Source organism: Amblyomma mixtum, chromosome 2 (genome assembly GCF_055824585.1).
Source record: "Amblyomma mixtum isolate Tamu chromosome 2, ASM5582458v1, whole genome shotgun sequence".
NCBI lineage: Eukaryota > Metazoa > Arthropoda > Arachnida > Ixodida > Ixodidae > Amblyomma > Amblyomma mixtum.
Genome location: NC_143013.1, coordinates 295,690,176 through 295,696,156, shown reverse-complemented (window position 1 = coordinate 295,696,156; position 5,981 = coordinate 295,690,176). Strand labels below are relative to the sequence as shown.

At 47.8% G+C, this 5,981-nt stretch overlaps 1 pseudogene; it reads left to right on the top strand.

Annotated features, from left to right (window-relative positions):
- The first annotated feature begins 298 nt into the window (after window positions 1–298).
- LOC149364570 (mitotic checkpoint protein BUB3 pseudogene) lies at window positions 299–2,831 on the top strand (annotated as a pseudogene).
- Window positions 2,832–5,981: the final 3,150 nt, after the last annotated feature.

Below are 5,981 nucleotides of genomic sequence, written 5' to 3'. Positions count from 1 at the left end.
AATTGCAGCGCGCTGCGTGCGCCGCCTACTCTCCTTTTTCACTGACACCGTGCACAAGCCGACAGACAGGTTTTTGTTCGCAGCACTGTTTTAATGCTAACGCATTAAAGAAAAGCAGGCTGAGCTAGCTTCCTACAGTCGAGCTGGGTGCTTCGGCAGCGACTACGAAATAGAAACACTCGTTAATTAGTGCCCCGAGAGGGTAATATTAAAAGTTGTTAAAATTAATTTGACTACACGATGAACGTTTACTACTGCCCTCACGAGGCGCATTTGAATAGCAGAATTAAAGTCCTAGATGAGTGGTGAGCGTGCTCGGCGCTGAGCCGAGTATCCGGGTTCAAATCCAGCCGCACGGCGGCCGCGTTTTTATGGAGGCGAAACGCAAAAATGCGCCCATATGCTGGGCGATTTCAGAGCACGTTAAAGATCCCCAGGTGGTCGAAATTATTCCCGAGAGCTCCAAAACGGCACCTCTTTTTTTTTTTTTTTTTGCTGCCGCGGTGAATCAGTGGTCATGGCGCTCGGCTGCTGACCCGAAAGATGCGGATTCGATCCCGGCCACGGCGGTCGAATTTCGATGGAGGCGAAATTCTAGAGGCCCATGTACTGTGCGATACCAGTGCACGTTAAAGAACCCCAGTGGTCGAAATTTATTGGTAGTCTGCTATCTTTTTCTTGTACTAATGAATTATTTTTTGAGGCAAAACGTAATGCTCTTGCTTCACTGTCGGGCGACGTCTTTTGCAAATTTGTAGCTTGACACAGTAGAAAGAAAGACTGTGCATCCATCAAGGCGTTACAAATGCAAACTGTGGGCTTTGCACCAGATCTCCTTATTTGTTATTCAAAGAAAAGTCGTGGGAAAGTACATAATACTTGCCAATTAATGCTCCAAAGCTAGACAGAGGACATTGAAGGATGCCCTGCTGCGGGGTCCAGGTTACTTTTGACCACCGGCAGTTTTGTAATGTGTACTGGCATTCATGCATTCTAACAAAATATTGTTAAAATGCATAAATGCTGCTGTCAGTGTAGTCGGCATTAAGAGAAAAAATTCCGGTGGCCCTCCTGTCACTAAGTCACGTGACCTTGTGACGTTATCACAACCTGGATCTCAGAAACCCCACCAGTGGCTGTGTTTGAAACAGCCGCTGTTCCAAACATAGCCACCTTCTGTGGCAGTGGCACATCACTTAACCGCTCCTCCACTGTGCCAGGATCGGTAGGAGGACTTCCTCCGTTCAATAAATGTAAAGTACGGAATCGCCAATATTGCATACTTGGGCATGTGGGTAGAACCTAGGCGACAGAGAAGGACTACTTGTGAGAGAGGTATCAGTAATGCTATTGCATTGTATCCTTAAGTGTGGGTTAAGCGTTACGTGATGGCGAAGTAATTCTTAAGTTTAGGTTAAGCGTTACATGATGGCGTAGGAATTCTTAAGTGTAGGTTAAGCTTTACATGATAGCGAAGGAACGAATAGTTTCCATGGCTGTGAAGTGATATGCCAAGAAAACCCTAGGCCACTGAAGGGACCATTTACGCTATCACATCATACCCTGAAGGCGGGGCTTAAATGCTCCATCAGGTTTTTGTCCCTAGCTAAATGCATATGAGCATTGAAACCGTGGTGTGGTGCTCGTCAGCTAAGTGCCTAAGCCACTGAGTTTATGTGTAAACATTGGATTAGGGCGCTTAGCTTGTACTAGCTAAGTATAATAAGCCTCTTAGTAATCAACTTGCCTAACTTTGTTTTCTGGTGGCAAGATGTATTAGGCTGTTTCATTTCGACCAAGTTGTCTATCCACTGGAGAGAGAACTTAGAGCAGTCAGAATAATGAACACAACAGGAAGGGCACTTCTCACTGTACTTCCGGTGGTTGACCCTCTTGTCTGTCCTGGCTTCACTTGTTGCATCAAGTTGCTGATTGTATGGTTCTACACAGGGCGCGTGTCTATTGAATACTTGGATCCAAACCCCGAAGTGCAGAAGTACGCTTTCAAGTGTCACCGTGCCAAAGACAGCAATGGCATCGAGCTCATCTACCCTGTGAACGCAACTGTGAACGCATTCCACAACTTGTACAACACATTTGTGGCGGGAGACAGTGACGGCCACGTGAACATCTGGGACGGCTTCAACAAGAAGCGTCTCTGTCAGTTCCACAAGTACCCATCGAGCATTGCATCCCTGGCCTTTAGCCATGATGGCTCGCTGTTGGCTATTCATTCCTCTGCGAACAGGGCGAGATTCATAAAAAACCGCACGACGCCATCTTTGCGCGTCGTGTCACTGATCAGGAGACAAAGCCGAAACAACTCCATTATCACTGACTTGTTGTTTTTATTTCTTTATTTTATTCAATAAACATGAATGTTTAACTCTGAACACCTGTACTGTCTCCACTTCAGCACCCCTTTTGAAGTGACCTTGTGAATTGTTCTTTTTTCGTTTTCATTTTGCTGGATGACTTTTGAGCTTGTGAGCTTTTAAGCAACAGGCATTAGCTGCATATGGAAAGTGTACAGCTTGGTTGATTTCAAGAAGCAAAATTGGTTGTTAGTAAGTGGAGCTCAATGCTCACAGTACTTTCATCCAATATTTTCCTTGTTTGCATTAGCTGAACTCAAATTAGAATATCGAAAATTCGAACTCGCCAGAATCGAGCTTTTGGTTCATTCGAACTGACGAATTGGCCGCGTCTGAATTACGTGTATCTCAGTAAGAAAAAATGCCCACTAATTTGAATGCACGAGCGAGTGCCACTGTTAATTCGCTCAGTCTGAGCTGAGATTTGCCATCGGGCATCCGCAGGCCAGAAGTTGAGTGGTCGCACGTCAGTAACCACGGCGAACGATTGCATAAGCTGCCACGCGCAGTCTGCTGCGCTGAAATTAGCCATGGTTTCTTTGCGGCAACCGAAAGCTTCTCGCGAACATAAACGTAAGCCCAGCTGTGCTGCTGAGAAACGTAGCAAAACATTTTAAAATTCTATGTTTTGGGCATAGGAACGTCTTTTTCCGCTTGGTAAGCGGCTTTGGGCAGAGTTTCGTGAGAATAGTATGGCAACACTGGGATAGCAGACGGCGAGTACGTCTCACGAAACTCTGCCGCGGCTTTTGTGGAAACCCTCGCACATTGACTTACATTAGAGGAGTGAAGACTGTCACCAGCGCTGAAATCACATACACAGCCAGTTTAAACCACTAGAGTGGTTTATCACTGAAACAATGTTATTTATTTCTGTCACCAATATCGGCAACTGTTATTTTGCTGGTCCTGGACTAGGGTGACTCGTATCCCCATCGAGGCGCCCAGTTGTGGACGTGATGTCACTGCCGTTGTTACCGTGGTGGCAGTCGTAACTTAAAAAAAAATATATCTAGAAAATCAGAGCTAAATATAACGATTTACCTGTAGTGGCAAACCAAAAAGTCAGTGGTGCGAATGCTGCGGCGATTGCGCAAACTTGCGCCTTTATATTAAATCTGATACATGCTGCTACAAAGTGCCGAGGGACTGCACATGCGCGGGAAGGCTTAGCGCGGTTTACGTGTCCGCTGTTTGGAACGCCTTTGTCGGTGACTGCTTTGCACCCGCCGCGGTGACTCAATTGTTAGGCGCTCGGCTACTGTGCCGCAGTACCTGGGTGCGAACCCGACCGCGGCGGCCGCGTCTCAATGGAGGCGAAATGCGGAAGGCGCCCGTATTCTGCGATGTTAGTGCATGTTAAAAATCCTCAGGTGGTCGAAATTATTCCGGAGACCTCCACTGCGGCACCGCGGGTGCACAGTACCATGTAGTAACTGAGCTGACGTCGCATGAACAGAGGCTTCGGACGACGTAGGCGGGACTCGTCTCAGGATATTAGGGACGGAAACTACCTCGACCGGGTAGTTTTGCCGGTAGAAATCCGTCAATGCATTAGAGTCGGAGCGCTCCAAGAATGTGCTGGTGGGTCGTCACGATGGACGGAGAGGGCCAAGGCGCAGCTCCTTAGAGAAAAATACTCGGGGGATGGAAGCACCGTGGAGTCTCCGCTGGGAGCATTTCCCGCAAGGTAGTAGCCTCGGCAGTTACGCGAGCAGAGTTGGGATGGCTGAAGAGGATACTACAACGCTAGGAATTACTCAGGAAGGCGCCAGCACCATTCTTTGCGATTACAAGACGGTCCTCCGCAACATTGCGCGACGGCGAATCTCCGCCACCGAGTACCACGATGCCAAAAGGCAGGAAAGTTATTGGCCTGGTTTGGGTCCCGGCTTATGAAGGGGCCGCTCACCAGTACGCTCGAGGTTTTGTCAGCCGTGCTGGTGAGGAAGACTCCGACGCGGGTACCTTGCGAAGTGAGACGCTGGACAGCTGCCAGGCCATTGCGAGTTATTACAGAGATCTTAGGGGCGAGTCTGCCTCCCCCGAATACGTCGCTGAGCCGAGATCACGCCACCACGGGGAGGCGACTGCAGACAGGGTCGCTGCCAAATTCATGGATCAGTGCGAATATATTTCTGATCTAGTAAATCCTTACTGCCAGCGTTGCGGTGAACTAGCAACGCTGGATCACATAATTTGGGATTGCGCGGAGGATCTGTCTCCAGCAGGCCTGGTTATAGCTCCCTCAAAAGCATGGGAAGCGTACAGTCCAAGGCCGTGGCAAGAGTGCAAGAGGTAGCCAGAAATATTTTTCGAGGGTGTCATTCGGCGCCGGTAGAAAAGTAAAAGAAAGCCTGCGCCCAAACAGTATCGTAGTCCATAGAGTTAAAATACTTTTAATTGCTTTCATAAAGCCGAAGGGTCCGTCGTTTCGTTCACTCTAATCTCTACATAAAATACTTGTGCACACAGGATTGCGTGAACTTGATTCGCAGAGAACATACGTAAAAAACGAAAAGTCGCGGCAGTTTCAACTATTTTCATGGGATTTACAACAACACAAGAGCTTCTGCTCAATAGCAAAGTCAGCAACTGCGAACGAATGGTATTTGTCAAAATTTATACTTCATGTATGTAAACCTGCGCCCGGCCGCAGAGGCGCTTAAAAAAAGCACTTTTTATTTTCGTAATAGTTTATGATCGTTTGAGGACAACGCAAAGGATGAAAAAGTAGGCTGACGTGAAAAGGTATGTTTAATCGGGTGAACTGTGCCTACTGTTAAAAGGAGCGCCATACTTCGTGCGGTAGCGAAGAGGTGTGACTCTTCTCAGCAATAAGTTCCGCTTCCTATTCTAGAGCCACGACAACGTAGTACATACATCAATCTTTTCAGGAATAAACCAACACTCTTATTTTTGCTTTTACATTTTAATATATCGATGCGGTGTGTAAATAGCATCGGCGAAATAAAAAGGCCGAAAGGTGTGAGAGAGAGAGGAGATGCGGCACTCAGAAAATTTCGGGGGGGGGGGGGGGGGGGGGGGGTAAGGGGTGCTCTGGCACTGACCCCGCAATGTGTAATATTCGCAACATTCGCAACATTCGCAATATCCACAATATTCGCAATGTGCTTTCCTTCACTGTTTATGCTCTAGTGATATAATGGTAACGTTCCAAGGCGCCCGTTCAAGTGAGCGCGGTTTCATCGATAACCTGCCTTATTCCGTTGCCGTCTCTCCTATCGGGGTGAATAGGTGACGTTGCACTTGCATGAAGCAGCCTGAAAAAAGTCAGTCGAGCGCGGTAGGGCGAGAGCCTAAAACTTAGGTGAAACAATGCGATCGCCGCCTAAAAAAAAAAAGAAACAAAGGTTTTTGCTGTAGCCTCAGATGGAACACGTGCGAGGTAAGGCAAAAGATAAGGTCACACCCGCTTGTTCTCGGCACGGCGGGAGAGAATTCGCGAGATTAGGCCTAAGTCTACCGGGCAGTAGCGATGCGGCGGCAGCATGGCCGCGCCCTTTCAGTGGTGCTCGGGTGTAATTATCTTAATTATTGGTGACGTTGTTGGAAACTGACCTCGACTGAGTGAACTAATGAAAC